This window comes from Panthera pardus, unplaced genomic scaffold (genome assembly GCF_024362965.1).
Source record: "Panthera pardus isolate Hobbes unplaced genomic scaffold, ASM2436296v1 HiC_scaffold_7, whole genome shotgun sequence".
Classification (NCBI taxonomy): Eukaryota; Metazoa; Chordata; class Mammalia; order Carnivora; family Felidae; genus Panthera; species Panthera pardus.
Genome location: NW_026527002.1, coordinates 17,558,185 through 17,575,508, shown reverse-complemented (window position 1 = coordinate 17,575,508; position 17,324 = coordinate 17,558,185). Strand labels below are relative to the sequence as shown.

The following is a 17,324-nucleotide window of genomic DNA, read 5'->3' as shown; positions in this document are numbered from 1 at the left end:
TCATCTTTTAAAAATATTCTTACTTTTTATCTTAGTATTTTATAGCATCTTCAAATCATTTTTTTTTTTATTGTTTTTAACGTTTATTCATTTTAGAGAGAGAGACAGAGCGTGAGTGGGGGAGGAGCAGAGAGAGAGGGAGACACAGAATCTGAAGCAGGCTCCAGGCTCTGAGCTGTCAGCCCAGAGCCTGATGCAGCCCTTGAACTCACAGACCGCGAGGTCATGACCTGAGCTGAAGTCAGATGCTCAACCGCCTGAGCCACCCAGGCACCCCTCAAATCATTTTAAGAACTCAAGTAAAAACAAAATCTTATTAAAATGTCATCTTATAGGAAATAAGCCTTTGTCACCTAAAAATAACTGGTTGTATATCTCAGTGGCTTTCATAAGAATATAATTATAATTATTGTGTAATTGTCATAATTTTCAGTTGTAGAGTCTCTCTTCATTATTTCATAGGCTTTTTTTTTCTTTAAAGTGTATTTATTTTCAGAGAGACAGAGTGAGCAGGGGAGGGCCAAAGAGAGAAAATTCCAAGCAGGCTCTACACTGTGAGTGCAGAGCCTGATGTGGGGCTTGAACTCAGGAACTGTGAGATCACGACCTGAGCCAAAACCAAGAGCCAGATGCTTAAGTGACTGAGCCACCCACGTGTCTCCATATGCATTTTCTGAATATGTATTTTGTCTTCCTACGAAGTATTTTAATAATGCATCCTGTTTTAAAGTGTTTTTTGAGTTTGGGGACATTTACATTTAAATTTTGCTTCACAGACTTTTATACATATTTTTTATTTATCCCAGCAAAATTCATTGAGTATTGTATGTGCAGAATTATCTACAATAAACTCTGAGACTGAGCTTGCTGAATTAGAGTATGGTCATTTATGGCTCTTATACTCTGTTGTGGGTGCAAGTATATAGCTGACTGTTGAGGAAAACAAGACAAGAGTATTCATTCTCTTTAGATTTATTGGTTTTGACCTATTTTTATGTAACTATTCCTTTTCATCTTTCCTTTGCAATTTTTTTCTGTTCTAAAAATAGAAAACAAAGACCTCCCCTTTACCATCCAGATATGTATACTTTTGTTTTCTATAGATTTTGACTTTTATGGTACTTATTTTCTTGAATTTATTAGGCTATAATCTGAAGTATTTATGTAATAAGTTTATTTTCTCCCTTTGAATTGATAGTCAGGTGGTAAAAAAACAATTAAGTTAAAAAGCATTTTATTACTTCTGATACCATTGATGATTCTCAATTTTTTGTAGCATAGTGCCTAACATAGTATCTGATAGGATCGATTAGTCCTCATTGCCTCGTATTTATTTTTTTATAATGGTGTTTGAGTTTTTTCCCAAATTTTAAGATTTTATTTTTTGCTCTTTAATGCTTACTCTCAGCATCTTAATAACATAATGCATAGTCAGCATTTCTATCTTTTATTTTTATGTATAAGATAAAAAATGCTATAGTTGGAAAGAAATTGGTTATTTTGTTTAGTTTTTTGGATTCTCTTTATTCCTTAAGTTTTAATTCTTACATGGTAATTGAGAATGTGTTTAGTGCATTTACAAGCCAAAGCTAATGCATAATTTCTGTATGCTTATATCTTTAAAAATTAAAATGGAACAACATGCGTCTTCTATTAATGAATATAAATAAAATGTATCTTTGATACCAGTTAATAATTAAATTAACAATCAATACTTAATAATTGAGCTTTTAAAATACCAGTGTCCAAAATAGGTATTTTATTATGATTAGAGGACAGAAGTTTAATAGTGAATACTATCTCCAGTTATTTTGCTACAGGATACATGGACAGAAAAACTTACCAGAATGTATTTTGTTTTTACAAATGCAATGATCAGTCTGAGTGTTTGTTATATGAAATGAAAGTTATTTTATTCTCTCTGTTTCACCCCAGCCCCCATTTCTATGACTATTAGAGAAGACTCGTGAATGGAAAATTAGGAGGAAAGGTACTTTTTTTTTGGCTAATATGTAGCACACACTTTCCTTAAAAAGTCAACAAATATGTCAACGTATGGTATCTTAAATGTTATATGTGATTATATATTCATTGGGTTATATTCCTTTTGAAATAGTCAAAACAAATATTTTTCAGTTTGTAATATTCCCTTACATTTCAAAAAACACACTTGATTAAGTGATTAACATGCCAAAATCTGATTTCCTTATAAAAAGGTTAGGCATTCAAATTATCATAATTATAATTCTCTTTGGTTGGTTTTTCTTGGTTTGAATGAAAATGTCTTTAGGAAAGAACAGTTTTTTTCAGTTTTACTACTAAATTAAAATTATACTTATGGATATTGAGCAGTTTTAAATTTTATATTAAACTGAATATCCCTTGATTTTTTTTTTTTTTTTTTAATGCTTTCCTAAATGGTTTCTATCAATTTGGTCTCATTGAATACCACTTGTAAAAAATACAAACAAATAAGTGGCAATAAGGACTAATCAGATACCGTGTTAGGCACTATGCTAATCTAAATTGAGAATGCCTGATGGAATAAGGTGTGATAAAATGCTTTCTAAAATGTTCATTGAAGTTTTCTGTCTTTAACATTATTAAGTTATATCAACTTTGACTAATAGCAAATAAGGAGCTTTGATTGTCACTCATGCATGCCTAATGCTATTCTGTATAATTACAATCTCTCATTAGTTTGCTTGACTAAAATTTCTTAATGTAAAGCTTTTGTTGATTAAATAAATTAATGTCTCCAAACATTTTGTCTAGGATAGTCACCATTAATAATTTGGCTTTCCAGGAAGTATGTAAAAAAATAAAAATACCTTTGTGTTTGGAAATTAAATGTCAAGAATGTTTGCTTTTCTTCAGTTTTCCATGTTTATTTTTTAAACTTTTATCCTGAACTTTGCACTTAAAAAAATTACCACAATATTTAGTTCCTTTTTTTTTTTTTTTTGGAACCACTCCTTTTATGTTCATTTGCTCCCTGATCGTCCTTATCTCTCTCCCTTCTTTTCAAACCTGAGAATCTTATCAGCACTGATATATGAATCCATTCTTGATTCACCAAGACATATTCGAAAGCAGTTGAGACAATTAAAAAATCATCAGAAAGTAACTAGACACCTGGTTAATATCCCTTGATGTGACCTCCCAAATGACCACTAAATTGTAGAAATGGAGGAAAGTTCACTACATTATGGAAAACCAGATTAATGGCAATCTGTTACTAGATCTGGGAGGAATGAGAAGAAGCTAAAAGGATGAGAGATATCCTAGGTATCTAAAACTGTCTGACATAGGGATAATTCTTTTTTTTCCTTAATGAAAAAAGTTAATTTGAAATTGCACACAAAGTAATAATCAGCGACATATGGAAATGTCTGCACTAGAAAACACCTGTGCATGCAAACTGCCATATTCCAGGAAGAAAAAAATTCTTTACATTGAGATTCTTACAAGTCTAAATCTATAGATATGATTTAAAATTCAGAATAGGGGCACCTGGGTGGCTCAGTTGGTTAAGTGGTTAAGTGTCTGACTCTTGATTTCAGCCCAGGTCATGATCTCCTCAGTTTGCGAGTTCAAGCCCCGTATAAGAGCCTGCTGGGGATCCTCTCTCCTCTCTCTGCTGCTCGCTTGCATGCGCTGTTGTGCACTTGCTCTCTCTCTCTCTCTCTCTCTCAAAAGTAAACATTTAAAAAAAAATAAAATTCAGGATAAAAAGAATCCCATGAATATTGAGGCAGAGAAAATAAGCTTCCAAAGAAGGAATTGTTACGATTTAGTTTACGATTGCAAGGAAGGGTTTTACCCTATGTAAACTTAAGTAACAGGAATTTGCTGAAAATGATAGAACAGTAATAACAACTCTGCTAATAAACTCAAATATACTATTTGTATTTTTTTTTTAATCTATGTCTTATTCTGCTGCTCTTTCTGTTTTGTTCCTTTCCTTCCTCTCCTTTCCCTGTCTCCTTCATCTGTCCACTCCTTTCTCTCATTCCCTTTACTTCAAATAATATATTTATCATTTGCTTTATTTCAAATAACATCAAAACAATTGTTAGAAAATAATCAGACATGTTGTGAAGATAGCTGTACAAATTTATTCATCATTGTACTCTTTATAATTACTAAAAGTTGAAAGTAAGTTGTCAACAGTATGGAATTGGTTAAATAAAAATGGTATGTCCATGCATTGGAATACTACAAAGCATAGTGACATGCTGGAAATGCATTCATTGATAAGAAAAGATGGAGTGGAAATATATAAAAGATCTATAATGTGTTATATAATAGTATTTACCTTTGAGCAAATATGTATTCCTAAGTACATAGAAAAAGTGTTGCAAATACAAGGAAATCTTGACAAATACATTGAGAGGTATGTTTCATTGTCTTGTTTTGCAGAACTACAATGTAATGTCTATAAGGTTGTTAGACAAATATGTCATTAAAGATTCCATATGCTTCTTTTTTTTTAAATATTTATTTCTGAGACAGAGACAGAGCATGAGTGGGGGAGGGACAGAGAGAGAGGGAGACACAGAATCAGAAGCAGGCTCCAGGCTCTAAGCTGTCTGCACAGAGCCCGACGTAGGGCTCGAATTCACAAACCATGAGATCATGACCTGAGCCAAAGTCATTACCTCAACTGACTGGGCCACCCAGGCGCCCCAAGACTCCATATGCTTCTAAGGAACTTTTATATGAGACAGAAATACTTGTTTTCCTCCCCAAGCCTGTGGAGTTTAAATGTAGAGTTAGGAGGAAAAAGAAAAAAAAAAAAAAGCCACAAAGGTAAGCAGTGGCCTTCATATTGAAGTAGAAAATAAAACCAAGAAAAGAAGGTGGAAGTCCTCAAAGCTAGCCGATTGAATGATAGTCACATTTATTTACTACCAAGTGTTCCTTGTAGCAAACACAGAGACAATTTAAATGTGTTTTTGGTATTGCTTAGAGGACACCTAATTATCAATTAAAAATTGTACTCTGGGCTTCATCACTCATTAGCTTGTGATAATAGGAAAGAACTTTTTCAGGTAATACCATCATGCTCTCAAATGAAGGGAGAATAACTGATTTCAGTCAGACTTTTGACTAGGAAATACTTATAATTTATACCTGTAGTTATCTAAATATCATGTAAGAATTAAAAAGTCTGTCTGAGAAAACACCATTGGTTGCTATATGTCTTCCAAAATACAAAGGAAGCCTTAGTTTTCACCTCAAATAAATCCTAAGCCAGGAAAATTATACAGGTTTTAAAAGCTCTTCTTTCCATGAATGTATCTATTGTGGCTTTCTCAACACATTTAGAAAAGGTATGAAAAATTGAAGAATAGAGGTTTCTTGAGGTCTGCCGAAAGTCCATTAGTGTTAACTGGTTTAGACTTAGTCTTGCAGATTCTTGGGTCTACGTCTTTTCTGGAGTTAGATATCAAGTTCTTTTCAGTTACAGTTGACCTTTGGACAGGGTGGGAATTGGGGGCATTGACCCCTGAACAGTCAAAAATCCTCATGTAACTTCTGACTTTACTAATACTTGACTAATAGCTTACTGTTGGCTGGAAGCCTTACTGATAAACAGTTGATTAATACTTATTTTGTGTGTAAAATGTACCATATACTGGATTCTTACAATAAAGTCAGTTAGAAAAAGAAAATGTTGAGAAATTCATCAGAGAAACGTTTAAAGTACTATACTTACATTTATTGAAAAAAATCTGCCTCTAGGAGGTCCAAGGGCCATGGGGTGGGTCTGGCCACCTGGAGTTGGCAGTGTACCAGAACCTGGTGTCCTTGACTCAGCAGAGGCAGCCACTAGGCTGCTCTCAGGCAGCAGTACTGGCCTGGAGGCTCACTACAGTGGTGGCAGCTCCATCTGCCTGGAGGTCTATCATGAGCCTGTGATCTTTGGTGGATAAAGCCACACTTGAATGTGCCCTCTGCAAGGTTGGGGGTGGGGCAAGGCTGGCCAGCCTGGGAGGGGCCCCAAGGGTTCCAGGTATTCTGATACTACAGCCTTGCTAGGGTGCTGGGAGAAGAAGGGGTCCCTGCACAACTTCCACCTTGCCCTCTAGGTGTATTCCTCTGCTTCAGCATAGCCTCCTGTCCACCAGCCTTGGGTTATTCATTTGTTATTCATTGTTGGTGCTGTCCTTAGATTTCTGGAGAATGCTTTCTTGGCTTCATCATCGACCTGAGTTTTGCCCATTGAGAGAATGAGAGGTTTGACTGAACTCACAGCCCTGCCTGGTCCTGGGCCACAGGGATGGAGCTGCTGACCATCTAGGCAGGCCTCTTTTTGGTACTTAGAGGACCAAAGGCATGACCTGTGTGCCAGTTGCCTTCCATTCACTTGTGTGGAGAATGGGGTGGGCAGTTGGGAATAAATGCCTTGTGGCTTTTGTTGTCACTTCTCAACAAAAGAAAATAAAACCAGTGTAAGTGGGCTTGGGCAGATTAAATCCCTGTTGTTCAAGAATCAACTATACACAGAACCTGTCATTAAGTATTTTCCTGTATATTTCAGTTGAGTCACAAAATAACAGTGTGAGTTATAGATGTTGGTATTCTTCTATGTTGATAAATCCTTGCCTGAAATCAGTGACCCAAAATTTGTGCTCATTCTATTGTACTGTGATTACAACTTGGTTTAGTCTTGATGTGGTGAACCTCTGTGTTCCTTCCCTTCCTCACCCACTGGGAAATTTCTCCTTGAAAATCTTTTCTCTTATTATACCAATTCAGTATTTATTTGCATTTAAAATTACCTCTTTTCAAATGCAGATAATCTTAGGGAATATTAAACATATTAGTTATTCATTTGTTGGTGCTGTCCTTAGATTTCTGGAGAATTCTTTCTTGGCTTCATCATCGACCTGAGTTTTGCCCATTGAGAGAATGAGAGATTTGACTGGAAAAAGAGAGAGAATGGATTAGTTTTGGAACATGGGACGTTACAGAACTGGGACAGGCCTGAAACGAGCTTCTTTACATAACCTAAGGATACCATGAGGTTGTGAGTAAGAAAGAATAGGTAGAAAGGTACAGAATGATGAAGTGGGAAAGTATTAAAAACAAGTTGCTATACTTTGCTGTGTGTAGGAACAATGTATACTATTTAAAATGTATAAGCACTTGTTTGAATTTGTTGGCCATTGTTTTGTGTGTTTGGGAGTAATGCTAATTATTAGCTATTTTCTGTTACAAAAGCAAATTAGTGGATTTTGCCTCTGTATGGCTATTTGGGATAACCTAATGTTTTATATATTAAATTTTGTTATTTTGAACTCTTGATTTTACCACAGGGTTAAAGCCAATATAAAGATTTTTTAAACCACATTAATAAACATTTACTGGACACTTTCAATGTGTCTTATAATTTTATTAGATTCTGTGGCTCCTAGAGATCATTTATGGCCTCTGTCTTCAAGTAGCTTATAGTGTTCTTGGGGGAAATGGATTGCAATAATAATATATCTTACAAGTGATAGGTACTATTGTACACATACATGAAATTGTTGGAAACCCAAAGGAGGAATTGATCAGTTCTTTCCAAGAGTTGTGGTTGTGTGGGAGCATGGATCAGGTATAGCTTTATAATGTAATCTCCCTTAGATCTCAGGCTTGGAAGATCACTAGATGACTATACTGTGAAAGTCATACATGTTATGAGTTAGTATGGCTGTCCCTTGGGAAATGCAGGAAGTTTGGTGTGAGTGTAGGGTGTAGTTTGATAGAGTCGATAAGGAGAGACGGTCTGGACAAGACCACAGGGGCCAGAAGACCTTTTATACTATGCTAAGGAGTTTAGACTTTTTCTTATAGACTGTAGAGTGCCAAGCAAAGGAGTGAAATGATGTTGCAGTTTAGAAAGATCATTGTTGACATTATGAAAAATAAATTGCTGGGGTTCAGAACTGTAGGCATAAGACCATTATATTAATGGATCTTGGTGTAGCCCAGATTTGAAGAAACAGGGGCTTGAACTTGAGGCCTATATGGAGATGGAGAGCTTCAATCTCAACAAATTAGCAGGACTTAATAACTGGGTGTGAGAAATGAGGGAAAGGAAGGCATTTAGGATGATTGAGGTTTCTAACGTGATTTGGGCTCTTGGATCCATTTACCAAGAAAATGACCACATTTAAGAGACAGAATTGAGGAAGAATATGGATTCAGTTATGGTTACATTGATTTTGAGATACATTTGGGACATCTAAATAAGGCTGCCTAGTTAACAGTTGTTAATAACAAAACAAGAGCTAAGGAGAGAGCCAGCTGACCTGTGTATAAAAGTTTAGGTGTTACTCAGTATATAGTTAGCTACTTAGGTCCTTTTGGAGAAAAGAAGATGTGTATTAAGTTGCCTAGTAAATTTACTCTCATTTTTGTATTCAAGAAACATTTGTTAAGGACCTATTCCAGATTTTAGGCTAAGCCTGAGGAAGAGAAAGATCTAAAGGATGGCCTTTGCTGTTAAGGAGCAAATTGAAGGAAGTGGACGCACAAAATGATTTCAGTAAAATAAGGTAGCTATTGATAGCGATAACCAGAGAGGCTATGGAGATAGAGAAGTGGTGTAATTATTTTAGCCTGGAAATGCAGGTGAAGACTTCTTAGAGATGACAGATGTTTATTCTAGAATGAATTTATGTTAGCCAGGAAAGAAGGGTGGGGAAAAGTATTCTTGGGAAGGAGGAGTATCATAACTAAGGCATGAGCAGCTGAAAAAAACACGAAGTTTGGGAGAGAGTTACCTAGAAGATGGGCATTTTAAGAGTCTTAAGTGTGAGGCAATAATGGTAGGAGATGAGGCTCGTGGACAGTATTATATAGGTGATGGTGAGCATGGACAGAAAACTGCTGGAAGTGACATAAAATATGTAACCAAATTGGTCTTAAAAGGTACTTGCCAGGCAAATTCATGGTGGGGGTGGAATTCCAGGCAGAGGATGTAGTTTGAGCAAAAAGCCTAGCTAGAGGTGTGAAATAGCAGGTCACTTCAGGGGATTTAAGTGTTTTTTTAATATTGGAGTGTGGGATGCAAGAAAGGGTGTGCAGAAAGAGGAGAGTGGTTGACAGGGGCCAAGTCTTGGAGGGTCTTGTGCTGAAGAGCTTGAAATTTATCCTGTCAGAGGTCACTTTGGTGCTAATGTAGTAGGGCTCAAGAATGGAGATGTGGAATCAGTAGGCCTCATGAGAGAGAAAAGCCTGACCTAAAGATGTAGCAGAAGGAATGGAGAAATCAAATTTAAGGAATTACAGCTGTTCTCATCCTTGGCTGTTCACCAAGAGCACTGATGGAATATTAAAAATGCAACCAGCTGCATCACATTACTGGAGATCCTCTTTTGCCAAGCCTGGGCATGGGCCCGAACATCTTATTTTGCTTTTTAATTTTATATTTTACATTAATACAAGTAAACAGTCACTGCTGTGTTCTGTCTCTATAGTTTTGTCTTTTTGAGGATGTAACATACATCAAATCATATAGTATGTAAGCTTTGAGTTTGGGTTTTTTCATTCAGCATGTCTTTAAGATTCATCGAAATTGCTGCTTGTATTAATAGTCTGTTCCTTTTTATTGCTGAGTAATAGTTCATTGTATGCATGTAATACAGTTTCTGTATCACCCATTGAAGGAGGACATTTGAGTTGTTTCCAGTTTTTGTTAGTATGACTAGAGCTGCTATAAACATTCGGGTATAGATTTTTTATTTGAACATAAGTTTTCATTTCTCTAGGGTAGGTACCCAGGAGTGGGACTGCTGGGTCATATGGTAAGTATATGTTTAACTTTATAAGAAACCTCCAAACTGTTTTCCCAAGTGGCTGTACCATTTCGCATTTCCATCATCAGTGTTGAAGAGTTCCAGTTGCTCCACATCCTCACCAACTCTTGTTGGTGTCATATTTTAACTATTTTTAAACTATTTTAAGAGGTGTATAGTGGTATCTCATTGTGGTTCTCATTTGCATTTTCTTAATGGCTGTTGATGTTGAACATTTTTTCATGTATTTGTCATGTTATATCTTTTTGGTGAAGTATCTTAAGTCTTTTGCTCATTTTAAAACTCCTTGAGTTTTAAGAGTTTTTAGTTATATATATATATTCTGTATATTTAAAAATACATACATATATACTCACATAAGTCCATTGTCAGATAAGTGATTGGCAAATAACTTCTATAGCCTACTTTTTAATTTTCTAAACAGTGCCTTTTACAAAAGAGAAGGTTTTAATATTCATTAAGTCCAATTTATTAGTTTTTTTGAATGTCTTATTGATCCAACTTGGTTTATAGAAAAGATTATCCTTTCTCCATTGAATTGTCTTTGCACCTTTGTCAAAATCAATTGGCTATATTTCTGTGGCTCTATGTCTGGATTCTCTAATCTGTGTATTGGTCTCTGTGTCTATCCCTTCTCTCGTATCACATTATTTTGGTTATTATAACTTTAAGTTTTGAAGCTGGAGATTTTATTTTCACCTATTTTATTTTTTACCAGAATTCTTTTCTCTATTCTAGTTACATTGATTTTCCTTGTAAATTTTAGAACCCCATTATCTATATACAGAAAATTTTGCTGGGATTGTGATTGGCAGTAGGTTAATCTGTAGATCAGTTTGGGGAGAATTGACATCTTTATTATTTTGAGACTTCCAATCCATGACCATGATAGGTCTCTCCTATTATTTAATTCTTTGATTTCATTCATATTTTGCTCAGTTTATACTTAAGAATTTCATTTTGGGGCGAGCTATTATAAATAATACTATTTTTAAAGTTTTGGTTTCCAGTCATTCATTGTTAGTATAGAGAAATTTGTTTTTGTGTATTAAAACTTTGCTAAATGTTTTTATGTGTTCTAAGAGTTTTTCTTTATCTGGATTTCTTTACTTATATAATCATGTTATCTGTGAATAAGAATAATTTTATTTCTTCCTTCCTAGTCTGAATGCCTTCTTTTTCTTGCCTATTGCTCTGACTGGGACATTCACTGCAAAGTTGAATGGAAGTGGTGACCATAGATATTCTTGCCTTGTTCCAAATCTTGGGGGAAAGCATTCAGTATTACACCATTAAGTTTGGTATTACCTGTCGGGGTTTTTTTTTAGCTACTTTTTTTTTTTTTTAATTTATGTGTGATACTTAATTTTAATCAGAATATATATATATATATTTATACCTGATATTTCAATTTAACATAGGACATTTTTTCTGTTCCATTAAATATTCTTCCAAAATAATTTTTTGTTGTTGTTTTTACAATAATGAGTGTTTATTCTCATGCTCAAGGATTCTGCAGGTCTGGGCTAGTCTTAACTGGCCAGTTCTGCTTCAGGCTGCAGGGGCACTGGGCTGAGACTGCTCCACATCTTCCTTATCCACCTTTGTTTGTTTTTAAATTCCTGTTATTGTTAACATACACCATTCTGTTAGTTTCAGATGTACAATATAGTGATTCAGCAATTCTACACATTACTCAGGGCTCATCATGTTAAGTGTACTCTTAAACCCCTTTACGTATTTCACCCATCCCCCACCCACCTCCACTCTAGTAACCATCAGTGTGTTCTCTATAGTTATGAGTCCTTTTTTGGTTTGTCTCTTTCTTCTTCATTTTTAAAAAAATTTTTTTAATGTTTGTTTATTTTTGAGAGAGAAAGATACACAGAGCGCAAAAAGGGGAGGGTCAGAGAGAGAGGGAGACACAGAATCCAAAACAGTCTCCAGGCTCTGAGCTGTCAGCACAGAGCCCGATGTTGGGCTTGAACTCACAAGACCTGAGCTGAAGTTGGACACTTAACCGACTAAGCCACCCAGGCTCCCCTGTTTTGTTTTTTAAGTTCTGCATATGAGTGAAATCATATGGTATTTGTCTTTCTCTGAGTTATTTCACTTAGCATTATATTATCAGTATCCATCTGTGTTGTTGGAAATGGCAAGATTTCATTCTTTTTTTTGGGGGGGGGGGCTCAGTAATATGCCACTGATATACCACATCTTCTTTATCCATTTATCTATCCATGGATACTTGGGTTGCTTCCACAATTTGGTATTGTAAATAATGCTGCATTAAACGTAAGGATGCATATGTCTTTTTGAATTAGTGTTTTTGTATTCTTTGGGTAAATACCCAGTAGTGGAATTACTGGATCATATGGTGATTTTATTTTTCATTTTTTGAGGTACTTCCATATTTTTTTCTACAGTGGCTGCACCAGTTTGCCTTCCTACCAACAGTGCACAAGGATTCCTTTTTCTCCACATCCTTACCAACACGTGTTGTTTTTTGTGGTTTTGGTTGTAGCCATTTTGACAGGTGTAAGGGGATATCTCATTGTGGTTTTGATTTGCCTTTCCCTGTTGATTTGTGATGTAGAGCATCTTTTCATCTATCTGTTGGCTATGTGTATGTCTTCTTTGGAGACATGTCTGTTCGTGTCTTTTGCCCATTTTAATTGGATTATTTATTTTCTTGATGTTGAGTTGTATAATTTCCTTATATTTTTTGGATACTAACCCTTTATTGGGTATGTCATTTACAAATATCTTCTCCCATTCAGTAGGTTGTCTCTTAGTTTTGTTGTTTGTTCCCTTTGCTGTGCAGAAACTTTATTTTGATGTGGTTCCAATAGTTTATTTTTGTTTTTGTTTTCCTTGCCTTAGGAGACATATTTAGAAAAATGTTGCTACAGCCATTGTCCATGAAATTACTGCCTGTGTTCTCTTCTACAGTTTTTATGATTTCAGGTCTCATGCTTAGGTCTTTACTCCTTTTTGAGTTTATTTTTGTATATGGTCAAAGAAAGTGGTCCAGTTTCATTCTTTTGCATGTAGCTATCCAGCTTTCCCAACTCCATTTGTAGAAGAGACTGTTGTATATTCTTGCCTCCTTTGTGGAAGATTAATTAACCATATAATCATGGGTTTGTTTCTGGACTCTATTCAGTTCCATTGATCTATGTGTCTATCTTTGTGCCAGTCCAGTATTGTTTTGTGGATAAGATCCTGTGATCTTATTGAATTCATTTATCGGTTGTAGTACATTTTTGGTGGAGTCTTTTGAGTTTTCTATATATAGTACCATTTCATCTTCCTTACCAGTGTGGATGCCCTTTCTTTTTCTTGTCTGATTGCTGTGGCTAGGACTGTCAGTACTGTGTTGAATACAAGTCATTAGAGTAGATATCTTTGTCTTGTTCCTGACCTTAGGGGAAAAGCTTTCAGTTTTTCACCATTGAGTATGAGGTTAGCTGTGGGTTTTTCATCTATGGTCTTTATTATGTTGAGGTACGTTTCCTGTAAACCTACTTGGTTGAGGGTTTTAATCATGAATGGATGCTGTACTTTGTCAGATGCTTTTTCTGCATCTATTTCAAAGATGATATGGTTTTTATTTAATCTTTCTCTTGTTGATGTGATGTATCACATTGATAGATTTACAAATATTGACCCACCGTTGCATCCCAGGAATAAATCCCACTTGATATGGTGAATGGTTTTTCAAAATATCTTATTGTTGGGTTTCGTTTGCTGATATTTTGTTGAGGAGTTTGCATCTATGTTCATCAGAGAAAATGGTCTGTAGTTTTTTTTTTTTTTTTAATTTATTTTTTAGTGTCTTCATCTGGTTTTGGTATCGGGGTAATGCTGGTCTCATAGAATGAATTTGGAAGCTTTTCTTCCTCTTCTATTTTTTGGAATAGTTTGAGAAGAATAGTTATTAACCCTTCTTTAAATGTTTGTTGGAATTCACCTGTGAAATGGTCTAGTCCTGGACTTTTGTTTGTTGGGAGTTATTTGATTACTGATACACTTTCATGGCTGGTAATTGGTGTCAGGAAAAATTGTTCCTGATTCAGGTTTGGAGGGTTATATGTTTCTAGGAACTTATTCATTTCTCTGAGTTTGTTCAATTTGTTCGCATATAATTTTTCATAGTATTCTCTTAAAGTCCTTCATGTTTGTGTGATGTCAGTTGTTATTTCTCCTTTTTAATTTCTGATTTTATTTGTGCCCTCTATTTCTGTTTTTATAAATCTAGCTAACAATTTATCAATTTTGTTAATGTTTTCAAAGAATCAGCTCCCAGTTTCATTGATCTGTTCTTTTTTTTTTTGTATTTCAGTTATTTCTGCTGTTATTTCCTTTTACTGGTTTGGGGTTTTGTCTTTTTCTTTAGATGTAAAGTTAGGTTTATTTGAGGTTTTTCTTGCCTCTTGAGGTACGCAGTTATTGCCTAGGGTATTATTATTGCTTTATAATCTCTCTTAGAAGAGCTTTTGCTGCATCCCAAAGATTCTGGACCATTGTGTTTTCAGTTTCATCTATCTCCATGTATTTTTTTAATTTTCTCTTCTATTTCATGGTTGACTCATTCATTGTTTAGTAGCATGTTATTTCACCTCCACTTATTTGTGTTTTTTCCAGATTTTTTTATTGCGGTTGATTTCTAGTTTAATAGGATTGTTGTTGGAAAAGATGCATGATATGACTTCAGTCTTTGAGAATTTGTTGAGACTTGTGTTGTGGCCTAACCTGTGCTCTGTTCTGGAGAATGTTCCATGTGCAGTTGAAAAAAAATTGTGTTCTCTTGTTTTGGGATGGAACATCTGAATATATCTGTTAGATACAACTGGTCCAATGTGTCATTCATTGGTGATTTTCTTTTTGGATTATCTATCCTCTGATATAGGTGGGGTGTTAAGGTCTCCTACTATTATTGTATTACTATCGATTACTTCCTTTATGTTTGTTATTAGCTGCTTTATATGTATTTGGGTGTTGTGTGTTGGATAAGTAAATACTTAAAATTGTTATATCTTATTGTTGGATTGTTCCCTTTATGATTATATAATGTCTATCTTTGTCTCTTGTTACTATCTTTGTTTTAAAGTCTATTTTGTCCGATATAAATATCGCTACCCTGGTTTTTTTCACTTCCATTTGCATGATAAATATTTTCTATCCCTTTCAGTGCCTTTCAGACTTTCAGTCTGCGTGTGTCTTTATGTATGAAATGAGTCTCTTGTAGGCAGCCTATACATGAGTCCTGTTTTTTTATCCAGTCTGTCACCCTGTATCTTTTGATTGGGGCATTTAATCCATTTACTTTCAAAGTAATTATTGATTGGTATGTACTTATTGTGCTTTGTTGTTTTTATGATTGTTTTTGTAGTTCTTCTCTGTTCCTTTCTTCTCTTGCTGTCTCACAGTTTGCTGGCTTTCTTTAGTGATATGCTTGGATTACGTTCTCTTTATTTTTTGCGTATCTTTTATTTGTGATTGGTGGTTGTATTGATTTTGTATATAACATCTTATGCATATAGCAGTCTTTTTTACATTTATTGTTGGTTAAGTTTGGGCCGATTCTAAAAGCACTAAATTTTTACTTTTCTCCCCCTTCTCATGTTAGGTATGTTGTGTCATACTTTACATCCTTTTATTTGTAAATCTCTTAACATTTTTATAGGTATACTTAATATTACTGCTTTTGTGTTTTCTACTTTTCTTCACTCTTGCTTATGGACTTTCCTTTCCACTTCCAGTCCCCTTTAAAATTTCTTGTAGGGCTGGTTTAATGTTCATGAATTTCTTTAACTTTTCTTTGTCTGGGATACCCATTATCTATCCTTCTATTCTGAATAATAGCCTTGCTGAATAGAGTATTTTTGGCTGCAGGTTTTTTCTTTCAGCACTTTGAGTATATCATGACACTCCCTTCCGGCCTGCAAGTTTCTGCTGAAAAATCAGCTGAAAGTCTTTTGGGGTTTTCCTTATATGTAACTGTTTTTTCTTGCTGCTTTTAAAATTCTCTATCACATTTTTTTGCCATTTTAATTACTTATTAAAATGTATCTTTTTTACATTTTAATAGGAGGCCTGTATCTTCATAAGGGCCTCCTTGGGTTGATTTTTTGGGGGGACTCTGCCTCTTGGATTTGGATTTGTTTCCTTCCCCAGATTTTCAGCTCTTGTTTCTTCAAATAAATTTTCTGCCCCCTTTTGTCTCCTCTGAGGTCCCTATAATATGAATGTCATTACACTTGATGGTGTCATGGAGTTCCCTAAGTCTGTTTCCATTTTTTATTATATTTTTTCTCTTTGTACTCAGTTTGATTGCTTTCCATTACATTGCTCTCCAGGTCATCAGTCCATTCTTCTACTTCCTCTACTCTACTATTTATTCCATCTAGTGTATTTTTCATTTCAGTTATTGAGCTCTTCATCTCTCATTGGGACCTTTTTATGTTTTCTCTCATTTTATAAGAGTCTTACTGAGGTCCTCTACTCTTGTCTCAAGTCTAGTGAGTATCTTTATGATCATTACTTTAAATTCTCTTTCAGACATACTACTTACCTCCATTTCATTTAGCTCTCTTGTTATGGTTTTGTTTTCCTTCATTTGGAACATATTCCTCTGTTTCCTCATTTTGTCCAACTCCGTTCCTCTGTGTTATGAGAGTCAGCTGTGTCTCCTGCTCTTCAAAGAAGTGGCCTTATGAAGAAGAGGTCCTGTAGTGCCCTGTAAGTGCAGTGTCCCCTGCTCACTAGAACCTGGTACTTCAGGGTGTGTCTCCTATGTGCGTAGAGTGGGCCAGTGTTTTTTGCCTAAGCCTTTTTTCCCTTTAGTCCATTCATCTGTAATGACTGCTTTTTCCTGTTGTGGGCAAAATTGGTTCCTTGTGTTGTTAATGGGCCAGTTTGTGGCTGCCTTGGGTGTAAGTTGCATCAAACCAGTCATTCGCCAGAGATGCAGTGGCACCACACTGCAGAAAAATGCCGAGGCTAGGCGCTCAGTGCTAGCAAGGTATAGGTGGGTTTGCTGTCAGTTGGGGTCTAAAGCCCAGGCCTGGCTGGAGGGAGTGTGTTTGCAGGAGAACTCGGGGACAGGGTGTGTACTGTGAGCAAGCTAGATAGTGAATTTTGGCACCATGCTGGTTCCTGCAGGTGTCTGTGGTCCATGTATTTATGTTGGGGGAGCTGGATAGGGAAATGGTGCTTTCCAGCTTCTTCATTCCTAGGGAAGTCTCCCAAGATCCTTGCCTCTCCATCACATGCTCTGAGATGAGTAAACAAATCTTCCTTCTGTGTTTTCAAACTGCCGCTTCTATGCTATATCTCCAAGGGGTGCTATGTTGTGTTATCTTTTTAAGGGTGGAGATTCTGCCCTCTCAACTCTCAGAAGCCTACTAACTTTTAAAGTAGGTTACCCAAGTGTAGGGGTGCCTGGGTGGCTCAGTCGGTTAAGCGTCCGACTTCCGCTCAGGTCGTGATCTCACAGTTTGTGAGCTC

At 35.6% G+C, this 17,324-nt stretch overlaps 1 protein-coding gene across 4 annotated transcripts in view; it reads left to right on the top strand.

Moving 5' to 3' along the window:
• The window catches only part of ARFGEF1 (ADP ribosylation factor guanine nucleotide exchange factor 1), a 149,216-nt gene that overhangs the window by 10,163 nt on the left and 121,729 nt on the right, over positions 1–17,324 (top strand). The window contains exon 1 of one of the 4 annotated variants that reach the window (XM_053896614.1): positions 9,771–9,800. The exons of the other annotated variants lie outside the window; for them this stretch is intronic. The gene's annotated coding sequence lies outside the window, so the exon portion shown is untranslated. Of the gene's footprint in view, positions 1–9,770; positions 9,801–17,324 lie in introns of those variants that run through there. 4 annotated transcript variants of the gene reach the window in all.